Genomic DNA, 27,723 nt, shown 5'->3' with positions numbered 1-27,723 from the left:
TTGCTTTGAAGAAGTTCTCCAGTACTCATTCCAGTGAGTATCCTGACTCCTTGTGGTTTGCTGCATTCTCCACAACCTAGCCATCATAAGCACAGCTGCTGTCACAAGAGATAGTGAGGCAGTGGCACAGTGGTACTGTCACTGGACAAGTAATCCCGAGACCCAGGGTAATGCTCTGGGGTCCCGGGTTTGAATCCCAACACGGCAGATGGTCAAATTTGAATTTAATAAAAATCTGGAATTAAAAGTTTAATGACGACCATGAAATCATTGCCAATTGTTGTAAAAATCCATCTGGTTCACTAATGTCCATCAGTGAAGGAAATCTGCCGTCCTTACCCGGTCTGGGCTACATGTGACTCCAGACCCACACAGCGATGCGGTTGACTCTTAACTGCCTCCTCTGAAACGGCCTAGCCAGTCACTCAGTTCAAGGGCAATTAGGGATGGGCAGCAAAGGCTGACCAAGCCAGCAATGCCCACATCCCAAGAACGAATAAAAGGTCAATGACAGGAGGAGAAGGAGTAGGAGCAATCAGCCATTCCTTTTCCAGCCAGGCTCTCCATGATTGCATTTGACTACAGCCCCACTGATCACAACCTGAAATCCCCATTCTACAACAGCCACATGCCTGGCCATCCTGCCACAGGCTATCACAACGTTTCCTTGGTCACAATGCTGAAATATAATCCACCACAAAACAACCACTTCAGATCAATCTTTTCCAGCAAACTATCTAATATTCGACACAACGGACCACCAGGGTGTTTTCGACTGGTGTAGTGTTCCTATACTACTGTTATAACCTGCCTGCTTACCATTGGCTGGGGACTAATGACAATCCCACAATCCTGTGGGAGTATGAGCATCCTCAATGCGGGGGGCAGAGAAACCATTAGTAAACTCCAAGTATAAATAAAGCTGGCCAGTTTGGAACCAGCAGGAAGGAGTGTGCAGCAAGGGAAGTTGCAGCTGCTGTTTTATATATATGTATGTTATTGTAAATAAATGTTATTACTTTGTATCCTTAAAACTCGTGCTGGATTCTTTGTGGCCCTCACAAAACTGGCGACGAGGGTTAAAGTGAATAGCTGTCTACACTGCTGAAGCCACCTCCCTAGATTTTTGTTGGATACAGGTTGGAAGTTTTTTCTATTATACCATGCCCCTGTACGGATGTTTGGATGTTTTGATGCTGCGCTGGAAAGCTGGAACCAGTACGCACAACGGATGCGTTACTATTTCCGGGCAAACAATATCACCGAAAACGAGCGCCAGGTGGTCATATTGCTCACCGCTTGCGGCCCGCATACGTTTGGGGTGATTAGGAGCCTTATGTACCCAGCTGCGCCGGACACCAAAACCTTTGATGAACTTGTGAATATAGTGGGGCAACATTTTAACCCAACCCCGTCCACGATAGTCCAGCGTTACCGGTTTAATACAACTGAGAGGACCCCTGGAGAATCCCTTGCCGATTTTCTATCCAGGCTACGCAGGATTGCGGAGTACTGTGACTATGGTGAGACCTTGTCAGAAATGTTACGCGACCGTTTGGTTTGCGGTATTAAAAATGCGGAAAGTTGTTAGCTGAGCCAACATTGACTTTTCAACAGGCCATTCAAATAGCATTGTCCCGAAAGAGCGCAGAACGAGGAGTGCAGGAGCTACAGGGAATGGAAGTGCATGCCTTGGGGCGCAGCCTCTTCCGTCCGAAAACGTCCCCCGCACTCCTGCGGTACCTTGGGTGAGGCGACGTCTGTACCGACGCCAGTGGCTGTCGGACATTCCTCCCCGAAGGGAGCCTTCTCCAGAACCAATGGATGAGGAGCCATGTCCGTGTCAGACTTGTAGGCACCGACCCCGTTGCGGACGCCAGTCCTGGGGGCGCCGTCGTTCCGACAGAAACTGGGACCAGCCCAGGGGCCGTACCTTCCATGTGTATGAACCTGCGGCGACTACTCCTGAGGACGTGGAGACGGAGGACGACTGCCTGCAGCTGCATTGTGTGGCAGCTACCCGTGTGGCCCCCATTAAGGTGACAGTATGGGTCAATGGTCACCCGCTTCAGATGGAGTTGGACACTGGCGCAGCGGTCTCCGTGATCACCCAGAGGACATTTGACCGCATCAAGCAGGGTATACAGACCCTTACATTAACCGACTCACAGGTAAGGTTGGCCACCTACACGGGGGAACCACTGGACATTGCAGGAACTACAATGACCCCTATTGTTTATGGACGCCAGGAGGGGCGTTTCCCACTTATCGTGGTTCGCGGCCATGGGCCCAGCCTGTTGGGTCGGGACTGGTTGCGCCATTTGCGGTTGCAATGGCAGCACATCCTCCAAACAGTTTCTGAAGTGTTGACTGAGGTGCTAGGACAATACCCAGATGTATTCCAGCCTGGTTTGGGGAAAATAAAAGGGGCCGTAGCCCGTATCCAAGTCGAACCAGGAGCCACGCCGCGCTATTTCCAGGCGTGCCCGGTGCCTTACGCCTTGCTCGAGAAGGTAGAAGGGGAGCTCACTCATTAGGAGAGTTTGGGTATTATCAGGCCCGTCCGTTTTGCTGACTGGGCAGCACCAATTGTACCTGTAATGAAGCCAGATGCCACAGTTCGCTTGTGTGGCGACTATAAACTTACAGTGAATACGGCTTCCCGACTCGACCGATATCCAATGCCTCGCATAGAGGATCTCTACGTGAAGCTTGCAGGCGGACTCTCCTTCACAAAATTAGATATGAGTCACGCCTACCTACAGTTGGAACTGGACATTGCCTCCCGACCATATGTAACGATTAATACACACCGGTGCCTGTATGAATATACACGTTTGCCCTTTGGAGTATCCTCTGCCTGCGCTATTTTTCAACGTGTTATGGAGGGCATTTTGAGAGGTTTACCACGTGTTGCTGTCTACTTGGATGACGTTTTGATTACAGGGACGTCGGAGCAGGAACATTTGGAAAATCTGGAGGCTGTCCTTAGACGCTTTTCGGAGGCTGGTGTCCGTTTACGTCGCACAAAGTGCGTATTTCAGGCAAAGGAAGTAGTCTACCTCAGTTATCGGGTGGACCGCGAAGGTTTGCACCCCGTCGCGATTCAACAGGCCCCCGCACCGACTGACACTTCGCATCATCGTTCTTTTCTCGGTCTCGTAAACTATTACGGGAAGTTCCTCCCCAATCTGGCAACTACGCTGGTCCCGTTGCACCTGCTGCTAAAGAAAAATCACACCTGGGTTTGGGGTCAGCCGCAAGAAACCGCTTTCCGGCGGATAAAGCAACAATTGCCATCGTCTGGGTTACTAAACCAACTATGATCCTGGAAAGCCTTTGCTCGTCACATGTGATGCATCCCTGTGTGGTATTGGGGCCGTCCTGTCCCACAAGATGGAGAACGGGGCCGAGCGACCGATAGCTTTCGCCTCCCGCACATTGACTGCAGCGGAGAACAAGTACGCGCAGATCGGGAAGGAGGGCCTGCCAGTGGTTTTTGCGGTGAAACGCTTCCACCAGTACGTGTATGGCCACCATTTCACTATCGTGACTGATCATAAGCCTCTGCTGGGACATTTCAGAGAGGATAAGCCAACCGCCCATTGCTTCCGCACGGATCCAGCGCTGGGCTTTGTTGCTTGCTGCACACAAGTATTCTTTGGAGCACAAACCAGGACCGCAGATAGCAAACGCTGACGCACTGAGCCAATTGTCTTTATCGACCGGCCCCATGTCGACCCCCACGACCGGTGAGGTGGTTACAACCCTAAATTTTATGGACACCTTGCCTGTCACGGCATCAGAGATCCGTGAGTGGACCCAGGCGGAGCTAGTCCTGTCAAAGGTTCAGCACATAGTCCTGTGTGGCGGGCAGCATGGACAGCTCCCAGGCGAGTTGCGGGCATTTTCCTCCAAGCTGTCAGAATTCAGTGTGGAAGACGGCATTCTCTTGTGGGGGTCGCATATGATTGTCCCGGAAAAAGGCCAGGAGCTGATACTAAGAGACTTGCACAATGGGCATCCAGGTGTGACCAAAATGAAAATGTTGGCCCGGAGTTATGTCTGGTGACCAGGCCTCGACACCGACATTGAGAAGGTGGCCCAAAACTGCTCCATTTGCCAGGAGCATCAGAAGCTTCTGCCGGCCATGCCCCTAAATCACTGGGAATGGCCAGGGCGGCCTTGGGCACGCTTGCATGCAGATTTCGCAGGCGCTTTTCAAGGATCCATGTTCCTTCTATTAATCGACGCCCAGTCTAAATGGCTAGAGGTGCATAAGATGCAGGGGACAACGTCCTGTGCAACAATTGAAAAGAAGTGTTTGTCTTTTAGTACGCATGGCCTCCCCGAGGTGCTGGTCACAGATAACGGCAGTCCATTCACGAGTGAGGAGTTTGCGAGGTTCATGAAGATGAACGGCATACGCCATATCCGCACTGCCCCTTACCACCCGGCTTCAAATGGGTTGGCAGAGCGCGCAGTGCAGACATTCAAAAGAGGCCTAAAGAAGCAGTCTTCCGGATCAATGGACACGAGACTGGCTCGCTTTTTGTTTATGTATAGGACCACCCCCCATGCGGTGACTGGGGTAGCTCCCGCAGAACTCCTAATGGGCCGGAGACTTCGCACCCGCCTTAGTATGGTTTTCCCGGACATTGGCGCAAAAGTACGCCGCACACAAGAACGGCAAGGACAGGGATTTTCTCGGCATCGGCCGATTCGGCAGTTTGCGCCCGGTGACCCAGTGTTCGTTCGGAATTTTGCTGGTGGTGCCCAGTGGGTTCCTGGCGTAATCTTTCACCAAACGGACCCTATATCTTACCAGGTGCAAGCCCAGGGTCGTCTCCAGGGCAATCATGTAGACCACGTTCGGTCCAGAAGACTAACCCCTCCAAAGATTCCCCGCCCCCGGAACTCATTTCTACAGCCGCAGAGACCAGAGACAAGGGAAGGTAGTCCTCACAATCTTCCACTGGTGCCTCACTCAAAGCCTGCGCAGGTCGTTACAGAACCGAATGGAGATAGAGACGCTGACATGACGGAGGCAGCAGACTCTGACTCCGAGATGGAGACACAGGATGCATCAGAGGGGGAATCCTCGGGTCCACGGGCCGTGGATGTACAACCGTTACACCGTTCATCACGGAAGCGCCGGTCTCCGTCTCGCTACACGGCGCCTGATCCAGCGCTGTGTGCAAATGGTGTCCGACCTGCGGCAAAACGAGTCCGACGCCCTCCTTCGCCAGGGTCTTCGGTGGATTCCTTGGACTTTGTGGGGGAGGGATGTTATAACCTGCCTGCTTACCATTGGCTGGGGACTAATGACCATCCCACAATCCTGTGGGAGTATGAGCTTCCCCAATGAGGAGGGCGTAGAAACCATTAGTAAACTCCAAGTGCAAATAAAGCTGGCCAGTTTGGAACCAGCAGGAAGGAGTGTGCAGCAAGGGAAGTTGCAGCTGCTGTTATATATATGTATGTTATTGTAAAAAGATGTTATTACTTTGTATCCTTAAAACTCGTGCTGGATTCTTCGTGGCCATCACAAAAACTACACTATCAGTGCACTGCAGAATGCCTGGTGGCAGGCCTCTGATTTTCACTGAGGGAGAGTGCAGGTAGCTTTGGAGGATGACCTTGAGCAGCACTGGGCTTCGATTGCTCACTGGTGGATTGGCGGTGGTAGGAGAATGAGGCTGCTATTCTGAGAAAGGACGTGGGAAAGGTGCACGCTCCACAGGGCCATTGTCACTCCCACCCCTGGGCTGGCCCCTCAGAAATCCGAGTAATCTGCTGGAACAGAATGTTGACTGCTGTGAGAGCCTCTTTCAGTGCTGGTGTCTGCAGTTGTGATGGCAACAGACTGAGCTTGCTTATCGCCAAGGTGGCTGACTTGGCAACAAGCTGAAATTTCATGAACTCTGTTTCAGATTCCACAGCAGCACTCAGACATTGGGCGGCCTCTGCCAATGGCATTGGCCATCAGACATTGCCTCCTGTTTGGGCCTCCAAGCATTCTCCACCACTTCCATGCTGGAAAGGATGAGATCCCAGTTTGTACATTAACCTGTGCCAAGTTGGATCCAGGTTGCTCCATGCTCCTTGACAGTGGCAATGCATCAAACCTGCCAATGCACCAAGGCAATTTTCAGGCATCCAACATCTGTGACATCAGCAAGCAAAGTAATCAGCCAATCACATTGAAGTATTCTCACAGACAGCTGACCAGGAAATTAAAAGCACTGAATCCCTTCACTTGTTATTAAATCTCCAGATAGCAAAATAAATGATTATGAGTAGATTAGATGGAAGCTAAAACAAAGATAAGCTTAAAAACTAAAATAAATTTAAGTCTTTTTTATCATTATGGAGAAATTTGATATTCTACAAATACAAAATTAGCTTTTCAGGGCTAGTGTGGATGTTCATAGAGTCAATTTCGAAGGTGGCAGGGCGGCATGCGGCGCGGTGGTTAGCACTGGGACTTCGGCGCTGAGGATCTGGGTTTGAATCCCAGCCCTGGGTCATTGTCCGTGTGGAGTTTGCACATTCTCCACATGTCTGCATGGGTTTCACTCCCACAACCCAAAGATGTGCAGGTTAGGTGTATTGGACATGCTAAATTGCCCCTTAATTGGAAAAAAAAAAATTGGGTATGTCACGTGAGAGTATCTTTAAGAAATGGGTGTTTATAAATGGGTATGTCTATAAATATCTGTAGTGAGAGTACCTTTAAGAAATGGGTGTTTATTACTGCAGTGATGTCAGAGAGTGGGTGGAGGTGGGCTATCTGTCAGCTTTTTACTTTTGTTTTAGGCTGTTTGCTGCAGGGTGTGTTTTAGTTTTGTTTTCAGAGCTGGATAGCTGCAGTCACAGCCAGAAGATGTATGAATCTCTCTGTGTAATCTAAAGACTGTAAATCGATCCTGGTGATTTAAAACTAATAACAGTTGTGACTTTAACCTGATGTGCTTCTGGTAAAAGATGTTTTAAGACGTATGGATGTTAAAAAGGAAAGCTTAAAGGGTTACTTAGTGTTGTATTCTTTGGGGGTTGTGTTTGAATTAATGGTTGCTAAGATGTTCACTGTATGTTTTAAAAAGGTTAACTTGAGTTCATAGAATAAACACTGTTTTGCTTTGAAGAATACTTTTCCATTTCTGCTGTACCACACCTGTAGAGTGGGCCATGTGCTCCCCATACCACAATCTAGTAAAAGTTGTTGTTCAGGTGAACTCCATGATACACTTTGGGGTTCTCTAAACCCTGGCCCGTAACAGGTACTCTAAATTTATATATTTTTTAAATTCCGAAGGTGGTACATTGTTAAAAACCCAGTAACACCTCAATCAAGGGGGTGTAACATTTCAATGGTTTTTACAGCAAGATTAACAGTGTAAGAGTGGACGACCGGCGCGGCGCGATTCCCGCCCCCGCCGAATGTCCAGTGCCGGAGAATTCGGCAACCGGCGGGGACTGGGTTAACGCCAGCCCCCTGCGATTCTCCGACCCGGCGGGGGGTCGGAGAATCCCGCCCCAGGATTCCATATAATAACATCACTTAAAGTTATAGGGCCAGTGCAAAAAGTAACCCGAAAGGCTAATAAAATGTTGGCCTTTATCTGAACGTGGCGGATTCACTAGAATGATACCAGGCTTTAATCGTTTAAGTTATGTGGGCAATCTGAAAGAAGCAACTGAAGGCACTGTTGCTAAGTTTTCAGATGATACAAAGATCTGTTGAGGGACAAGTAGTATCGAGGAAGCAGGAGGGCTGCAGAAGGATTTTGACAAGCTAGGAGAGTGGGCAAAGATGTGGCAGATGGAATACAATGTGGAAAAGTGTGAGGTTATGCACTTTGGAAGGAGGAATGGAGGCATAGACTATTTTCTAAATGGGGAGATGCTTAGGAAATCACAAGCACAAAGGGACTTGGGAGTCCTTGTTCAAGATTCTCTTAAGGTTAACATATAGGTTCAGTCGGCAGTTAGGAAGGCAAATGCAATGTTAGCATTCATGTTGAGAGGGCGAGAATACAAGACCAGGGATGTACTTCTGAGGTTGTATAAGGCTCTGGCCAGACCCCATTTGGAGTATTATGAGCAGTTTTGGGCCCCGTATCTAAGGAAGGAGGTTCACAAGAATGATCCCAGGAATGAAGAGCTACACATATGAGGAACGGTTCAGGACTCTGGGTCTGTACTCATTGGAGTTTAGGAGGATGAGGGGGTTCTTATTGAAACTTACAGGATACCGCAAGGTCTAGATAGAGTGGACGTGGAGAGGATGTTTCCACTTGTCAGAAAAACAAGAACCCGAGGGCACAGCCTCAGAATAAAGGGATGATCCTTTAAAACAGGGATGAGGAGGAATTTCTTCAGCCAGAGGGTGGTGAATCTGTGGAACTCTTTGCCACAGAAGGCTGTGGAGGCCAAGTCACTGAGTGTCTTTAAGACAGAGATAGATAGGTTCTTGATTAATACGGGGATCAGGATTATGGGGAGAAGGCAGGAGAATGGGGATGAGAAATATATCAGCCAGGATTGAATGGTAGAGCAGACTCGATGGGTAGAGTGGCCTGATTCTTCTCCTATATGGCCTTAATGCAGTTTGCATTAAGTTGGCTTGCATTCCAAGTCTCTCAAAAGGTGATTTATTCTGGACCAATTTATTGATAGGTTTTAATGAGGCAAGAATATCAAAGAGTCTGGAGGAAAGGCAATAAATGTAATTGTGGTACAGATCAGCCATGATCTAAGTGAATGGTGGAGCAAGGCATGGTATGGTGCACTCCTGGTTCTATGTACCTTTGCCTGGCATCCACCTGTGATCACTTACACCTCCTTGTATACACCTAATCATGATGCTTGATTTAAGCTACAAGTCTTTATGGGGCTATAACAAAGTTGAGCAACCTACTTTCATCAGACCTTAAGTTCACTGATATCTGGGAACTATAATGTCAATTTAAGTCTCAGTGATACAAAATCTCTGTATTATGAACAATATCTTGACAACATCAGGGCAGTGTCAACATCAGCTAATCGGTCATCCATCGGTGCATTGTATATGCAAACCTATTTCTACGAATCTGGCTCATCACTCTGAGAGGATGGTTAACTTTTAAAAGGGGCAAGATTTTCCCAGTTGTAAGGTGCAATAAGACCATATGAAATAGGAATAGGAGTAGGCTATTCCCCCTTGAGCCTGCTCCGCCATTCATTAGGATCATGGCTGATCCAACATTCCTCATTTCCACTTTCCGGTCCATTCCCGTAATCCTTACTTCCCTTATAATCTGACATATCTCACGTCCACTTTCCGACCCTTTCCCCATAACTTTCGATTCCCTTACTGATTAACTGGAAAAGATTACAATCTACCAATGTTCAACTGGTGTACGATCAGACCCACTTCATAACGAAAGGGCTTATTGAATACCCAGAAAGTTATCATATTTCTTTTATTTTAAGACAGTCCACAATTTGACGTAAATACACAACGGTGCAATATTTCTCTGCACTATTTCTCAGAGCTTTCACCCTTCCTCCCAAAGGAGCTCCCAAAGGGAGCACAAAGAGTACTGAATTCTCACCTTAAAATTAAACTGACTCAGAAAAATCCAACAGGTCAGAAAGTGATCAAACCAGCAAGCAGAAATGTAAACCCAATTAACTTCATGCGCCTTCTCTGTCACTTAGGAATTCTTCTATTTTTGAGAATGGGGAAACAGCACATGTGTAAATTGCTTAATTCAGCCTTAACTAACGATGAGAGTTAAATCGATGGTGATGGGCTGGATTCTCCGTTTGAAAAACTAAAGTGCTGACGCCGAGACTGAATAGCGGGTGTTCTACGGCCCTGATAGCGGCACCAGTTCCGGAGCAATTCAGGACATGCGAATGGGCCAGGGTAGGATTCTCCATTTCAGAAAGGGTTGGCAACGGGACTGAATCGGTGGACTTCTACAGAAACTAAATTGCGCCAGTTCCAGAGCAATTTATGATCAGCTAATGGGCTAGCACTGGTGCCATGTGGAACCCGAGCAATTCCAATGAAAAATGGTATCCGATTCGATGTCGGAATTGTCACTCGAGAGGCCAACAAGCAGCAACCGCTTATTGCCACTCTACTCCCCACACACACTCACCCCAGCCAGCAGGATGGCAGCACGAAGAAAGGCACTCCAATTCACGGATGCAGAGCACAAGACCCTGCTGGATGCAGTGGAGGATAGGCAGGCCACCCTGTTCCCCGGGGTGGGAAGGAGGCTGCCACCCGCCGCCATACACTTGATCTGGATGCAGTTGGCAGAGGCCATGAGCACCGTGGGCCCCACCTCCAGGACCGGCCGGCAATACTGGAAGAGGTTTGCACAACCTCCTCAGGGCGGCCAGGGTGAGTATGCAGTACCATGCCCCTGCATCAACGTGCATGATGTGCAGCAGGTGGTCAAACACCAACTGCACATTGAAGGAGTGGAATCCCTTTTGGGTTGTGAAGGTCACCTCCTCATGCGACTATGCTCATAGGGGGACATGTTGATCACCCCCTGGACCTGGGGCATCCCGGCGATGGTGGCAGATCCTGCTGCCCGGGCAACCTGGTGGGCACGGTCCATATCCAGTTGGTTATATTATGCAACCCGGGCATACAGGGCCTCCATAACGGCGCAGATGCACCTGTGCACCAATGTCTGGGAGATCTCAGACAGGTCCCTACTCAGCGCCTGGAAGGACCCTGTTGCAAAGAGTTGACCGCCACCTTAATGGCTACAGGGAGCGGGTGTTCTTCCCTAAGCCGCCCTGCTCCAAATGCGCCATGATCCAGCACAGATGTCTCACTGTCTCCCTACTCAGCCTCAGTCTTCGGTAACACGCTCGGTCCGGCTGATCCTTGTACAACAGTACTGATTAGAAAGTTTGCGGATGACACCAAGGTTGGTGAAGTGGCAGATAGTGTTGAGGATTGTCAAAGGATACAGCAGGACTTGGACAGAGAAATGGCAAATGGAGTTTGTGAGGTAATGCATTTTGGTAGGTCTAACATAGAGGGGAAATATACTGTAAATGGCAAAGCTCTTAGGAATGTAGAAAGTCAGAGAGATCTGGGCGTGCAGGTTCACAGATCTTTGAAGGTGGCAACACAAGTGGACAAGGTAGTCAATAATGCATACGGAATGCTTGCCTTCATTGGACAGGCATCGAGTATAAAAGTGGCAAGTCATGCTACAGTTGTATAGAACCTTGGTGTAGCGCACAATGACTTACGAGAGAGACGAGTAGAGATGAAGTCGATGAGGCTTTATTGAACGAGACTTGTCCCCAGCAGTTCAGCAACAGAATGGAGTGGCGGGGAGAAGCTTGGGTTCTTATACTCCGCCTTCAGGGCGGAGCCAGGAGTCAACAGCCAACCAGGACCCGGGATCTGTCAGCCAATAGCATCACGGCTTCACAGTCCCACATGACCCCTAATACATACTACCACACTTGGTAAGGCCGCACTTGGAATATTGCACACAATGCTGGTCGCCACGCTACTGGAAGGATGTGGAGGCTTTGGAGAGGGTGCACAGGAGGTTTACCAGGATTCTTCCTGGTCTGGAGGGTGTTAGCTTTGCGGAGAGGCTGAATAGAATGACGGAGGTTGAGGGGTGACCTGATAGAGGTCTACAAGATTATCAGGGACATGGATAGAGTGGATGAGCAGGCACTCTTTCACAGAGTGTACGGGTCAGTAACAAGGGGGCTTAGGTTTAAGGTCAATGGGTCAAAGTTCAGAGGAGATGTGCGAGGCAGGTTTTTTACACAGAGGGTGGTGAGTGCCTGGACCGCGTTGCCAAGAGACGTTGTGGAAGCAGATGCATTAATGGCATTCAAAAGGCATCTTGACAAATACATGGATAGGCTGGGTATAGAGGGATACGGCACAATGAAATGCTGAGGGTTTTGACCAAAGTTAGTGTCATGACCGGTTCAGGCTTGGAAGACCGAAGGGCTTGTTCTTTTGCTGTATTTTTCTTTGTTCTTTGACAGGCGTTGCCGGTATACAAGGGACCTGATGCGACACCTGGATCCAATCTCCCCCTTGGCCTGTTGGGTGGCCAGCTCTCCATCATCACCAGCTGGCTTCTGCTCCTCTGGGACAGGCTCCTGCTCTGCTGGGCCATTCCCGAGCAACTCTTGCTCACGCAGCCGCAGTGCGTCCACAAGGGCTGAAGTGGCTAGGCAGATACTAGCCACTCCTGGTTCAATACTGAAATCCATTTTCTGCAGGGGGTAAAGGGCAGACATGTTAGCAGGGTGAATACTCCCACGTCCGACCAGGTTCAATGGGCTGCATGGTGGCCTTGGCTTGTACTTCAGGCCCTGGGCCTGTATGTGCCCATCCCCTGCCACTTTCCTAATGGATACACTGGAGTGGGCCAACACTTCGTGGCCCATGGGTTGAGCTGGGCCATGCCCATCCCATTGAAGGTCAGCTGGGGTCTGTGGGCTCATGGGGGACTGTCCTGTGGGAGGGACATCCATACAGCCAGTGCTGCTCTGTGTATCTACGGCACACAGTGAGCAGTCAGCGTTGGTGTGCAGCCAGCTGGCTGCCTTGCTGGCCGTGGCAATGCGGTCAATGCCTGGGCCCCACGGCCCCACGGCCTTTCCCTGATCACCACCGGCACTCCCCCAGCCCTGGCAGACGTCCCCCGGCCAGTTGCACAACTGACAGCCAACGGTTGCGCCTTTGGAAACTTGGCTCACCTCCTCTCACTCCCTCATCGGACAAAGCACCTGTTTCCAGATTTTAAATACCAGAAGCGAACCACGCCATTGACACTTCTGCCTGGCAGAGACGGAGAATCGCGGGAGGCCAGAGAATTTGGGTCGTGAATGATATGCCAATGTTCACTACTGTACAATTTGCATGCTCATGCCGACACGTGGTGTGGAATGCATTCACGCCACTACTGAGGTGCCGGAGCATGGGGTTCTGTTGTGCTCTGGGCGCTGACCTCGATTTTCGCCAGACGCGCAATTCTCTGCCCAATTGCAATTTGCAGGTTTGGCGTCGCTGGAAGGGGAATCCTGCCAACGTGTTTCAAAAGAAAGAGCTTGTATTTATATGGTGCCTTTCATAACCCCGGGACATCTCAAAACAGTTATTCGGAGAAGATATGCCTGATATATCTGATTCTGGATTCTAGTTAATGTTTTTTGAGTGTAACTACAACGCTTTAGTTCACTAGCATCTCCGGTTCTCATTTAAGTAAATTTAATTCAGTTCCATGGACATTTGGCAAGCAAACCCTGAGAGGCCATTGAAATATTTTTCAAATATAGCCACTGCTGTAATTTAGGATGGGAAAAATGCATGAGAATTTACAAGTGCAGTTATGCTCACAGTCAAACTTTGATACCACTGTGAATTTTGTTTCTAAAGGGGCTTACTTCAGAGTCTGTTTTAAAATGCATAAAGTGATAAATGTTGTACACGTACCACAGAAAACACTTCACCCTGTCCTTGACAGTTCTTAACCAGGGGGAATTAATTGAATGTGTACCAGAGTCTTGGCCTAGCCTGTGAAAGAACATTATGATGTCTGAAAATTGACATGCACAGCAATAAATTCATTGCAGAATATAACCCTATTAAGTATGATTTATGTTGCAGAAACCTACAGCAGTAAATATCAGTAATGGGCTCAAACCCATGCCCAACAACATACTGCGCTAGACGTATGCCACTTTCCATCCATTTCATTACAGATGGAGTGCAACCTTTGTGTCAGATTGTACTCTGACTCAAATGGTGAAATGTATTTTTATTGGCCAGCAGTCACATGGTGAACTGTTAAATTATTCCATATACTTTCGGGTACAATATTACAAAGAACAGCCTTGAAATTATTTAGGAGTCCCAAAGAAGTGCATGGTAGGTGAATTGGCCACGCGAAGTTGTCCCTTAATTGGTAAAAATGAATGGGGTACTCGAAATTTTTAAAAAAAAATTAGTGATCTGGGGGTAAGCCACATTGTGCAGCTTTCCTGGGTGCCCTATGTTTGGCACGCAGTAAATGTGGCAGATAGAAAAGGGGCAAGTGATTGTAAGTCCCCTTCCATTCCTATGGCAAAGCCTTAGCTCGTCATATTTAAAAGAGTTAGAGACAAGGTGATTCATACTTCTTCACTTTTTCCTAACTCTCAAACCGTTATATGTTGAATGCAAAGAGCAGAAAATAAAGAGAAAACAAACTTGTATTTAGAAAGCATTTTTTCATGGCCTCAGAATATCCTGAGGCGCTTTACTCCCATCGCAGTGCCTTTGAAGTGTAGCCACTGTTGTCATGCACTAACTCCACTGCAGGATTGTGCAGAGCAAGCTTTAGCAAACGGCAATCAGAAAAATGACGAGCTGATAGGCTGAATTTCATGTGCTCCTGATGGACATGTTTCTTGTGGGTGGGGGTGGCGGCATGTAAAAAGAGGCCGGTGCCCATTCTGCCACCTTCCCGCCCGCCCCTGGGCTCACCTCTATAATACAGGGGTGAGGTGGCGCCAAAACTAGCAAACCATCAGCTATATTTAAATAACTAATCAAGCCAATTGACCTTGATAATACATTGTCACTGCCCTAAAATGATTGGTATGGGCAGATAGGTGGGAGCGGCAACGCATAAAGGGTGAGAAGGGCGAGGGGTAAGTCGGGGGGGATTGGGGAGGGGTCCACACTCTGGGGACGCTGACCTGGCCAGGCTGCTGGATGCTATGGAGGCTCGATGGCACACCCTCTTACCCTGATGGGGTCAGGGGACCAGCAACAGGGCCATCAATGCCACCTGAGAGACAGTGGCAGAGGCTGTGAGTTTGGGCAGCATGACCAGGAGGACCGCCATACATTGCCAGAAGACCAACGACCTCCACCGAGCCACAATGGTAAATTAGCACCAGCTCCCGGGCATCAGTCCCACTTGCCACGCCCCTGATCTCCACCCCACCCTGTCCCCCACCCCCCTTGCTCTCTCCCTCCCCCACAACAATTCAGCAGCTTTCATTTCACACTCCCCCAACAGCAGATCACAGATCACGACGCTTGAGCCCCAGCACACCCTGGCACCCACCAGCACAATCCCTCCATGCCCAGGAGTGGTACCTGTACATGTCCCTTATCATAGACATCCCCCCACCCCGTCGCTGACAATGCACCCTCTCTGTCTCCACAGGATAAGTTGGCCCATAACAGGTGGTAAAGGGCTCAGATGGGCGGAGGAGTTCCGAACATCAGAGTCCTCACCCCTATGAGGAACCAACGAAGGAGAGAGCAGTCGCCGACAGTGAGGTTGGCCTGCGCTGCAGAGCTGAGGATCCCCTGCCTCTTTACCTAAATGACCTCTCTCACGTGATTTGTTAATGTCAGACAAAATGATCTTTCCCTCTCACTGACCATGTGCCCATTGTCTCGCAGGATCTCCATCTGACGGGGCTAAGCAATCTGGGGTCACCCCACCCTCCCCGTCACTGAGGAGACCAACATCGATGCATCACAGCTATCATCCCCACCCTCCACCAATGCAGAGATACACACCTCGCTGGGTAACACTGGTGGATAGACTTCTGAGGCACAATCTGGTGGACATCACAGAGTTGTTGATGCACATCCGGTGGAGTCAGTAGTCGTGGTCTTCTGGAAACCCGGACTCAGCTGTATCCCAGTCAGATGCCGAGCCTCTGGGCAAGGTTATCCTAGAACTGATGCAAACGCTAGGGCACGGCCGTGAGGGAAGGCCAGCGACACTCCGGCGAATGCATGGCCGATTGGAGGAGTCCCAAAGGCTATGGGTGCAGGAGATGGCACCGGCAATGCGTGGCACCGAGGCCAACACAGCGAGGGTGACGACTGTAGTGGAGATCCTGCAGCACGAGGTCAGTGTCATGCGTGATGGTGTCCAAGGCGTGATTCAATCAGCGCCGATCAAGGCTGAGGGCCTCGACATCATGCCCCAGTCACTAAGGGACATGTCCAGGTGCAGGCGGACATTTTCGAGGCTGTACAGAGCATGTCCCAGTCACTTAAGAGCACCGCCAAGGGTATGTTGCAGATAATGGGGAGGCGCGAGGACCGTCAGAGCCAGATGATGCAGAAGTTTCTGGAGTTCACTCCAGCTGCTGCAGGAGTGGGCACACTCCTCCTCCATGGGTGCCACGTCTGCGAGGCCATGACAGGTGTTGCATTGTCTCCTTGTTGAGATTGTGCCTCCTGCGGCACATGCTGTTCGAAATCTCATTGGTGTGGTGTTGATGCCCTCAGGGTTCAGGCAAAGTGTCCAGGCCCCACAGTTTGATTGGAATGCTTGGCAATAACTCTGATCTGAAACACGGCATGTGTACCCACGAGGATGCACTTGAGTAATATGATCTTGGCCAAAATGGTCAACATTAACAAAGATTTGAAAATCAATGACGTAACATTCAACATATTACACTAACCATTAATCGACAAGGAAACGTCAACATACCAATACAAAGTTACATCAGTTATTCTTCACACAAAAAAATGACACGGTATCACCCCTCGCAGGTTCCTCAACAGAAACGGAAGATAAACCTGAGAATGTTTTTTTATCATGCCCAGAACTTTGTCGCAGAAATGATGTATTCATTCATGCTTTATTTGTTGGTTGTTCCACGTATCAGTGCCATTTTCTGTCCATGAGCCACAGCTGTGCAGGCCCACCCACATGGCCCAATCTCATTGGAACCAAATCCTGGCATCCATATATTCCACTGGCGCTCAAAGCTGCAGTTAAATGGGCAGCACGGTGGCGCAGTGGGTAAGCCCTGTTGCCTCACGGCACCGAGGTCCCAGGTACAATCCCGGCTCTGGGTCACTGTCCGTGTGGAGTTTGCACATTCTCCCCGTGTTTGCGTGGGTTTCGCCCCCACAACCCAAATATGTGCAGGCTAGGTGGATTGGCCACGCTAAATTGACCCTTAATTGGAAAAAAATGAATTGGGTACTCTAAAATTAAAAAAAAAAGCTGCAGTTAAACATCCTTGGCTTCCAATGTGTTTGACCTGCGGTGATGAGCTAGTTACATTTAGCTCTCACTATACCAGCAACACAAGCATCAGCAATCAGCAAAAGCATTTCTTCAACATCTTCATCAGATTGATCATTTGGATCAGTGTGGTGCATCAGGTCGCGCAGTGTCTTCTTGCTTCAAACCTGATTGCCTTCTGGACTGAAATGTGTTCCAGGTTCCAGATATCTTAAATAAAATGGTCTTTCTTTCAGGCTACAGAAAAAGAAGGAAACAGCAACAGCAGCCTCCAGGCACCTGCATGTACAAGCAGCAACAAGCAGCAAACACAACCTGCAGCACCACTTGAGAATATTTTGTTTATTAAACAGTCAACAGTACCTTTATACAAAACAAATTAAAACTACTGAACAATCCATATATCACATTAGCAGTAACCAACAAGGAAAAGGCACGATGCCATACCTACACAAGTTCCTTTTCTCTACTGAATACATATATATTTGTTTCTTTATTTGTTCATGGGATGTGGGCATCGCTGGCTGGGCCTGCATTTATTGCCCATCCCTAAAGGTATTTAAGAGTTAACCTCGCAGACGTGGCACCCGTGGAGGAGGAGGGTGTCCGCTCCCGGGACAGCTGGAGTGAACGCCAGAGATCACTGCACAATCCGACTTTGTTGGTCCTCGCGCCTCCCCATTATCTGCTGTGCTTCTGTAGTCACATGTAGGCCAGACCAGGTAAGATTGCCAGATTTCCTTCCTTAAAGGACATTAGTGAACCAGATCGGTTTTTACGACAATCGACAATGATTTCATAGTCATCATTAGACATTTAATTCCAGATCTTTTTTATTATTGAATTCAAATTCCACCATCTGCCCTGGTGGGATACGATCACGGTGGGGTCCCCAGGACATTAGCCTGGGTCTCTGGATTATTAGTCCAGTGCCAATACCACTACACCACTGGTACAAACAAAGTAACAATAGTGTATAGATCCACAGAAAACTAAACACACTTGAAATATTCAACAGTCGATAATACAATAAAATAAGCAGCAATCTGCAACAGCATTTCTTCAACACTTTCATCAAGTTGCTCATTTGGACTAATCCACACACTCTCCCCCTCCTGCAGTTCCCAGCAGTAAACTTTCAACAGTGGAAAGTCACACTGGAATGTCACATTGATGCAGAGCATGCCAGAAGAGAGAAAAAGCAACCCTTCTCCTTCTCCAGTGCTGGCAGCACGTTATCTTACATCCTCCCTTTCCTTACTCCAGACCACAGAAGCAAAAGAAGTGGCAGCAAACAAACACACGCCCTTCAGGCATTTGCAGCTATCAGCAGGAGCAATCAGCAAAAACCATCTGCAGCATCACATGAGAGCAGTGAAGTGCTCACATAACTAACAATTCCAGTCCTTTATTAGCAATAGCCTTTAGCTGTGTAGCTAGAGGCTGCTCACAGACAAAGGGAGTAAAAGTGACTGTCAGCATCTCACCATGAACAGGGCTCTGTCCTGGAAGTGTTTGGTAGGGCAGACAGGCAGCAGCTCTAGTTGACCCAGATGTGGGTATGACAATATTGGAGGATGGCCTGAAGGCCTCGCAGATGCTAAGCCCCTCACCCCAGCCCAGGGATGACCCCTGACCTATGACACCCAGACACCCCCCTGACCAGGCCCACCCCCCCGAGGGGTACACCCCCCCCCCCCCTCCCCACCGAGCATTGCGACAGTAGCTCCAGTGCCCCTGGGCTGTATGTCAGGGATTGGAAATAGTAACTCACTTCCTCAGCTCCCCTCAGCAGCGTTGTGCTAGCTTCCTGGTTTGAAATAGGAGAGCTAAACGGTGCCCGCGTGATCTCTCGCAGGGGAGCCGGTTAGTTACCAGGAGGCCATTTGATTGGGCTTCCATCTCATTAATGAGATGGAGATTGCCCTTAATTGGTGTCAATTGGTGTCTCGCTACATCTGGGCAGGATCCGGAATCTGCCACAAATGAAATTGCGAACCAATTCGTCCCGCAATTTAACCAGGGTGCCCAGATCCGCAGCGGGCACAATGCAGTCGTTAAATCGCGCCTTTTGCTCCAGGAGAGTGTGCCACCCACCTATATTATTCTGCCCCTTCTTTTTCTTTTTGTGTTGTTGTTTGAGGAAAATCAGTACTTTCATTTCCTTAAAGGAGGCTTTCTGGTCGTAACTCCACCGATACAATAATTTACATCCTTTAAAAATAATAAAATATGCAACTTACCTTAATGGCAACAATATTCAAATAATTAGATGCATTAATCCACTTTTGCATCCTGCTAATGGCTTTGAAATGTGCTCTGTAATGCAAATACAGCTGATTGATGCATTTCCAGTGCATCGAAACTGGGTTTTCGATATTTGTTCAGCAGTGAGAAGCACTCTCAAATGCAGTAATGTAAGCAGTGCCTCAGTACTGCGGCATTCATGTTCTCATCATCATTCAACCCTTTAGGAATATAGCTCAGCTGACTACCTTTGTGAATTGTTTTACAAACAGTAATGGAAATAAGACAAGAGGAACTGTTGATTTGGATTGATTATTCATTCTCAAGTCAATAATTAAGATGTAGTGATGACGTTTTCTGTATTGTTTGTTTTGAAAGGGGAATTTGATGGGCCTGGTGATGAAAAGTAAGGCCCCACTACTTTGGTGCTGCTGGGACATAACACAATTTACCTGCTGAAAATTTTGGATGTAAATATTTTCCCCTGGAGTTTTGCCCAAGAATTGATGTGCACAAGATTGCAACTGTGGAGAGGCCTCTAACTGTTTGCCTGCAATGTCCATGGTGCTGCATTAAATGTATTTACATGAGAGACAGCACACTGAAACTCTTGTAGTTACACTTGACATGTATTAGCGAGACCTTAATGTCAGATACTGTGTATGAGGTCAATGCCCCCCACCCCGCCACCCCCAGTAACAGATAAGGCTATAAAAAGTCCAGGAAATCCTTTGGCCCTGAACTGTGTAAATTCATTGCCTATGGATTACTGGAATTGGGAACAAAGAGCAAAGAAAAGTACAGCACAGGAACAGGCCCTTCGGCCCTCCAAGCCTGCGCCGACCATGCGGCACGTCTAAACTAAAATCTTCTACACTTCCTGGGTCCCTATCCCTCTATTCCCATCCTATTCATATATTTGTCAAGATGCCCTTAAATGTCACTATCATCCCTGCTTCCATCACCTCTGCCGGCTGCAAATTCCAGGCACCCACTACCCTCTGTGTAAAAAAACTTGCCTCGTACATCTCCTCTAAACCTTGCCTCTTGCACCTTAAACTATACCCCCTAGTAATTGACCCCTCTACCCTGGGCAAAAGCCTCCGACTATCCACTCTGTCCATGCCCCTCATAATTTTGTAGACCTCTATCAGGTCGCCCCTCAACCTCTGTCGTTCCAGTGAGAACAAACTGAGTTTACTCAACCTCTCCTCATAGCTAATGCCCTCCATACCAGGCAACATCCTGGTAAAACTCTTCTGCACCCTCTCTAAAACCTCCACATCCTTCTGGTAGTGTGGCAACCAGAATTGAACACTATACTCCAAGTGTGGCCTAACTAATGTTCCATACAGCTGCAACATGACTTGCCAATTTTTATACTTAGTGCCCCGGCCAATGAAGGCAAGCATGCCGTATGCCTTGTTGACTACCTTCTCCACCTGTGTTGTCTCTTTCAGTGACCTGTGGACCTGTACACCTAGATCTCTCTGACTGTCAATACTCTTGAGGGTTCTACCATTCACTGTATATTCCCTACCTGTATTAGACCTTCCAAAATGCATTACTTCACATTTGTCCGGATTAAACTCCATCTGCCATCTCTCCGCCCATGTCTCCAAACAATCTAAATCCTGTTGTATCCTCTGACAGTCCTCATCGCTATCCACAATTCCACCAACCTTTGTGTCGTCCACAAACTTACTAATCAGACCCGTTACATTTTCCTCCAAATCAATTATATATACTATGACCAGCAAAGGTCCCAGCACTGATCCCTGCGGAACACCACTCGTCACAGCTCTCCAATCAGAAAAGCACCCTTCTATTGCTACTCTCTGCCTTCTCTAACTTAGCCAGTTCTGTATCCATCTTGCCAGTTCACCTCTGATCCCATGTGACTTCACCTTTTGTACCAGCCTGCCATGAGGCAGCCTTCCACAGTCTTCTGCAGTCCTTTGCTTTTTGTTTCGTTTGTTGTCCACTCAGTACTGGAATTGCCTCTGTCTGCGGGACTGTAACACCATCAGGATTATTTTTGTACTCAGCGACAATGAGGGCCACTGATGATATTCCCATTCCTCTGTTTGTCAAATTAATTGAGGAAGAGAAGCAGCAGAATATAGAAGAGAGAAACGTGAAGCAGGGAATGAAAAATGAGGGCTTGTCAAAGTATTATGTTATGGGGTGACTGCACAGAAAGGGAAGATGGTGTGAAAACCCAGGTTGGAGCAGAGAGCCATGAAAGGCAAGAGTACCAGAGAGGGGGCAGGGAAAGATCCAAAAGGAAGAAGGGACAGGGAGAGGTCCCAAAGGGAGATGGGACAGGAAGAGGTCCCAGTCAAGTTAAGGAAAAAGGTCGGCGTAGAGAAAGAGGAGGTTAGCAGACTTTAAGTGAAAATAAGCCTTGAAGATCTAAGAAGGCAGCAGAGGTTTGGTGAATGTGTGCTGCGGTCCTTTGAGGCAAAGGTAACCCTTTGGTGTAGTAGTATTCAACCCAGTACAGTTGAAAAGCTGAACTTGTGCTTCTGGGTTCAAGCTTGAATGCATACCCGGGAATCCAGGGGAACCGAGCCTCAGGAAATGAGACTGATCGTTGATGGCATTTGAATTGGAGAAACCATTGGAGAGAATTCCCAGGTGAGATCTTCAAAGGACTTAGGTTACAGGGTGAAAGTAGCTTGGATGAGGAATCAAATCCAACTCTGAGCTTTCATAACAAAGAGTCTTCTCCTATTGCCCGAACTAGTCATTGAAATGGAGTCGCGAGATATTTTGGGAAGTATTTTCAACCCCAAAATGGCAAAGTGTCAGGTTCTGAATGAAAACCGGGGCGGGATTCTCCATTTCTGAGACTTAGTGTTGACGCCAATGACAGAAAATCGACGTCACATCTGCACCAATTCTGCTATTATTAAGGGGCTAACCACATGGAACACAATCGATTCTAATGAAAAAGCGGTGCGGGATTCGCCAGGTCCGTGATTGACACTCAGGAGGCTGACAAGCTGCAGTCGCATATAAACAATTCTCCCCCGACACACACCATCCCAGCCAACAAGATGAGTGTAAGGAGAATGGCACCAAGGTTCACGGACGCAAAGCTCGAGACGCCCTTGGGCGTGGTGGAGGGGAGGAGGATGACCCTTTACCTCAGCTTGGGAAGAAGGCTGCCAGCCGACTCCGTTCATCGTCTCGGCACAAGTGGCAGAGGCGGTCAGTGCTGTGGGCAATGTAGTCCGGACCGGCTAGCAGTGCCGGAAGAAACTGCATGACCTCCTCAGGGCAGCCAGGGTGAGAAGGCAGCACTGAGCCTCTGGCACTAACCCCGTCCCTCCACACACCTGTAAACCTCCCCCCACTCCCTGGAGGGCGGCTGACCCCCCACCCTGCACTACATGCCGACACCCATACCGGCCACCATGGCCGGATGCTCCAGCCACTGAGGTCACCAGCTACCCACCCCCTGGGCTGCATGAGTTGGATTGTTTAACACTGTTGTTTTCTGTGTCCCCCCCCCCCCGCGGGAGATGGCCGCACAGAACCGCTGGGAGGAGGACCACCAGACCTGCGGCCCCTCACCATGGCCGAGCAGAGGGCCCTGGATGTGGTCGACGTCCCGGAAGAAAGGAAGGTCGCCGAGGTGGAGCTCGGCCACGGGTGAGGACGTGAGACCTTGCTGCATTGCGGTTCCCCATGACACGTGTGTCAACATTGCCCACCAACACCACCCCAACATCACCCACAACCCCACACCATTCTCAACACAAGAAAACACCCCCCACACCCACCCCCATCACCTCTCCGGCCCGCGGTCTAATCATGCATTTGTTCTTGTGTCTTGCAGGAGCTGCTGGAGGTGGGGCGGCTCCATCTGGCATCCCCCGCCCCCAGCCAGTGCTACAGCTGGAGCCCCCCCTGTGAGCCGAGCAGTGATGGGAGCAGCTCAGACACCAGGCCTCCGCCTGAGAATCAGGACACCCTAGAGCTCAGGTCAGAAGATGACAGTGATGTTCCGTCACAGCTGTCTCCAATACCCTCCACCATCTCAGAGACACTCACCTCGGTTGGGCATGGTAGTGAAGAGGCTCCTGGGACACTCTCTGGTACGAACCACACAGTTGACCCGGTACAGCAGCCCGCTCTGCTGCTGCCGGCTCCGCTGCTGCAGCTTCCTCCTCCTCTTCGAGCAGCTCCAGCTCATACAGCTGCAGGGCAGCCCCCAGGGCTGCGGCGACCAGGAGGAAGGCCACCATTGCTGGCTGAATTCCGGCATCCATTCTCGACAGGCGGTGAAAGGTCGACATGTTAGCATGGTACATATCCCCCGAACCCAGTCAGGTCCACCAGCCTAAGCATCTCCGGCCACCCCATCCCATCAGATCTAGCCCCGTTGGTGGCCATCACCGTGGGGCCTCTGGCGCTGGCGCCCATCCCTTATGCCAGGGGAACAGTCCCCAGGGGCTACTGTTGGAGTTGCCCTGGGTGGGCCTCTGGTGGGTGGCGGCCGGGTGGAGAGGGTTGGGGCGGGGGAGTATTGTGTGGGGGGGGGGGGGGGAAGGGGTGAGGTGCGTGGTTGGAGGCATCCATACATCCAGTGTCAGAGGTCAAAACCAGGGACCAAGCTGGATGGTCAGTGGGTGCGCAGCATGATGGCCACTGTAATGGCAGTCTGTGCCATTACTGCCCAGTCTCGTGGGGGCGGGGGGGGTCAGCCTGCTGACTTGTCCTGTTACCCCCCCTGCATCCCCCCTCTCAGGCCTGGCAGGGCCACCGCCACCACCACCCCCCCCCCCCCTCCCAGTCCTGGCAGGGCCAACCCACGCCCCCCCCCCCCCCCCCCCCCCCCTCCCCCCCCCCACCCAGCCAGCATGGCCAGTGTCTGGACTGGCAGCCCGAGGTCACTCCTCTCTGGGTCCTACCCTCTCTCTCTCTCCCTCAGCAGCCACCACGCCGGATTCATGATTTTTAAAAGCACAAGTGAACCGGGCCGTCGGGAATACGGCCCATCAGAGGCGGTGAATCGCGGAGGCCCCAGAGAATACCGGGTCAGGCCCGCTAATGATATGCAAACGGTGTCTACTGTGCGTTCCGGAATGCATTGATGCCGCTGTTGAAGTGACGTAGAATCGCGATTTGGCTCTGACCGATCGCATTTCCATATTTCGGCGCCAGCTAACGGAGAATCCGCTGCTGGTGTAGTTCCTTCCAGACCTGCTGACTGTTGGTCAGAAAGAAATTGGTTCCTTCTTTAAGAGGGTAAGCAGGAGCATTATGGGATTTGTGTGGGCGAGCAAGACCCCGAGGGTAAGGAGGGGGTTCCTGGAGAGTAGCAGAGATAGAGGAAGGTTGGCATTGCCGAATTTGGGTGGTTACTATTGGGCAGCTAACGTGGCAATGATCCGTAAGTGGGTGATGGAGGGAGAGGGGGCAGCGTGGAAGAGGTTGGAGATGGCGTCCTGCAAAGGAACGAGCCTGGGGGCGCTGGTGACGGCACCGCTGCCGCTCTCGCCGACAAGGTACACCACGAGCCCAGTGGTGGCGGCAACGCTAAAGATCTGGGGGCAGTGGAGATGGCACAGGGGTGCGACGGGAGCCTCGGTGTGGTCTCCTATTAGAGACAACCATCGGTTTGTCCCAGGAAGGATGGACGGGGGGTTTTAGAGCTGGCATCGGGCAGGGATTAGAAGAATGGGGGACCTGCTCATTGACGGGAGGTTTGTGAGCTTAGGGGCGCTGGAGGAGACGTTTGGGCTACCCCCGAGAAACGCTTTCAGGTACATGCAAGTGAGGGCATTTGTGAGGCGGCAGGTGAGGGAATTTCCTCTCCTCCCGACACAGGGGATTCAAGATAGGGTGATTTTGGGCGTATGGGTCGGAGAGGGCAAGGTGTCGGCGATATACCAGGAGATGAAAGAAGAGGGTGAGGCTTTGGTAGAGGAGCTGAAGGGTAAATGGGAAGAGGAGTTGGGGGAGGAGATTGAGGAGGGGCTATTGGCTGAGCCCCTAAGTAGGGTTAATTCCTCTTCCTCGTGTGCCAGGCCTAGCCTGGTACAATTTAAGGTGGTTCATAGAGCGCATATGACGGGGGCGAGGCTGTGTAGGTTCTTTGGGGTGGAGGACAGATGTGGGAGGTGCTCAGGAAGTCCGGCGAAGTATGTCCATATGTTTTGGTCATGCCCGGCACTGGAGGGGTTCTGGAGGGGAGTTGCAGGAACAGTATCTAAGGTGGTGAAAGTCCGGGTCAAGCCAAGCTGGGGGCTGGCAATATTTGGAGTAGTGGACGAGCCGTGAGTCCAGGAGGCGAAAGAGGCCGGCATACTGGCCTTTGCGTCCCTAGTAGCCCGGCGAAGGATCTTGCTAATGTGGAAGGGGGCGAAGCCCCCCAGCGTGGAGGCCTGGACAAATTATATGGCTGGGTTCATAAAGTTGGAGAGGATTAAGTTCGCCTTGAGAGGGTCTGCGCAGGGGTTCTACAGGCGGTGGCAACCGTTCCTCGACCATCTCGCGGAGCGTTAGATGAATGGTCGGACAGCAGCAACAGCAAGCCAGGGGGGGAGGGGGGGGAACGGGGGGGGGTGGAGGAAGGAGGGAGGGGGAAGGGGGGTTTCTCTGGGGGGCATTTGAGCAAGAAAACACATGTACGGGAAGAATCCAATGTACAAAGTTCTGTATCTTATTGACTTGCCATGTTCATGTCTTGCCACGCGAGCTTTCTTTCTTTTCTTTGTTACGGGATGGGGGGGGGGGGGGTGGTTTGTTTGTATGGTGGAAAATATTGTTGAAAAATTCTTAATAAAAACATATTTTTTTAAAAAAGAAAGAAATTGGTTTCCGCTGTCACTCAGGTGGTGCATGGTCGAACCGGCAGGCTCGGCTTCACAGTCTGTAAAGGGCACCCTGATCAATGAGATAACTGAACTCCTTTCCAACCCCCCCCCCCCCCTCCCCCACAGCCATGGAGGACACCCCCAATAAGCTTCAGGGCGACCACCCCTACCTCAGAAGTATCCCCCCTGGTCATTCGCTGTTCCCAACCCTCTCTGCTCCCAACCACACATAAGGGGAACCCCCCCCTTCCCCAACAGAGAAGGGTAACCCTCCCATGGCACTGCCCCCAGGAAGTGCCCACCTCAGTACCCCCTGGCTATTCTCCATGGCACTACCGCGGAGCAGTGCCAGTGGGCAGAGTGAGGGAAGAGTGTCAGGGGCAGTGCTGGAGCACTGCCATGGGACCAGTGGGCAATGCCCGGGCTGCTCCATCAACCCGAGGGTTTCCAGGCATCTCCGCACCCTCGGCATGGTATCACGACTGTTTTTTGTTTTCAGAAATGTTCCTTGGGGGGAACATTACATGGCACTGGAAGGTATAACGTAAAGGCATCTAATGATATTAAAATCCATGTAAATTCATGGAAATCAAGTTCACGAGTGTGGGTGGGGTGGGGGTGGGGAGTGGGGGGTGGTGGAGGGGGGCGGGGGAGATGATCTCAAACCGGGATTTCCACAACATAAAACCAGTTTTGGCTCCCTCGTGAGATTTAGTGGCCATAATGGGATTTGACCCCACAGCGAAGGGATCCCATAAATCCTTTATCTAATTTGAAAACCTTTCGGCAAAGCTAACATGACCAAAGGACATCTGGACCTTAATATTGCAAAACATTTTGGTCAGTAAAGCTATGGATGCATATTCTAGCCTTTCAGAAGAATAACCCACAGATTAAGGGCTAATTTGAAATGCGGTACTTAATGCTTCTGGGAAGCAAATCTACCATCCTTACTTGGTCTGGCCTACGTGTTACTCCAGACTTTTAAATGCCCCTATCAAGGGCAATTAGGGATGGGCAATAAATGTTGGCTTTGGCCAGGGACACCCAAATTGCACAAATTAATTTTTAAAAATTGTGTGGAAGACTTATTGGAAAGTTTTTAAGCTGTTGCCTGTAAACACGAGTTACATTATTTGGAATAAGAATTATTTTTTAAATTCATTTTTCAGAGATGGTAAGCATGTGGAATACAATCATATAAATTTTATTAGATTTATGTACATATCTCCATGACAATAGCCTCCAGGTATTTCAGAGCCTGATGCATGATGCCTGATATTTATTGCGGCACCACTATTGTTTATTCGTGACAGAAGGTCGCCAATCAAGTAATATGATTTACCGAGGCTACACCATCCATCATGACCAACTCAATTTAAATATGTTCCATATATTACTGATACTGAAAGTGAGCATTACAGATATTATAGGAGCAATCCTCCTCGCAGCATGCGTTGAAGCACACAGCAAACAGAGCATGCCAGAAGTGAACTCCACCAGGAATTGTCCCGTGCACCAGCATTTCTAGTTTGGGATACTTTTCCTGGAGTGGGCATGTAGTGGGTACCGGTGACATTTCTCTGAAATGT

Source organism: Scyliorhinus torazame, chromosome 8 (genome assembly GCF_047496885.1).
Source record: "Scyliorhinus torazame isolate Kashiwa2021f chromosome 8, sScyTor2.1, whole genome shotgun sequence".
NCBI classification, from domain to species: Eukaryota; Metazoa; Chordata; class Chondrichthyes; order Carcharhiniformes; family Scyliorhinidae; genus Scyliorhinus; species Scyliorhinus torazame.
The sequence above is the reverse complement of the archived record's forward strand: the minus strand, read 5'-3'. Positions refer to the sequence as shown.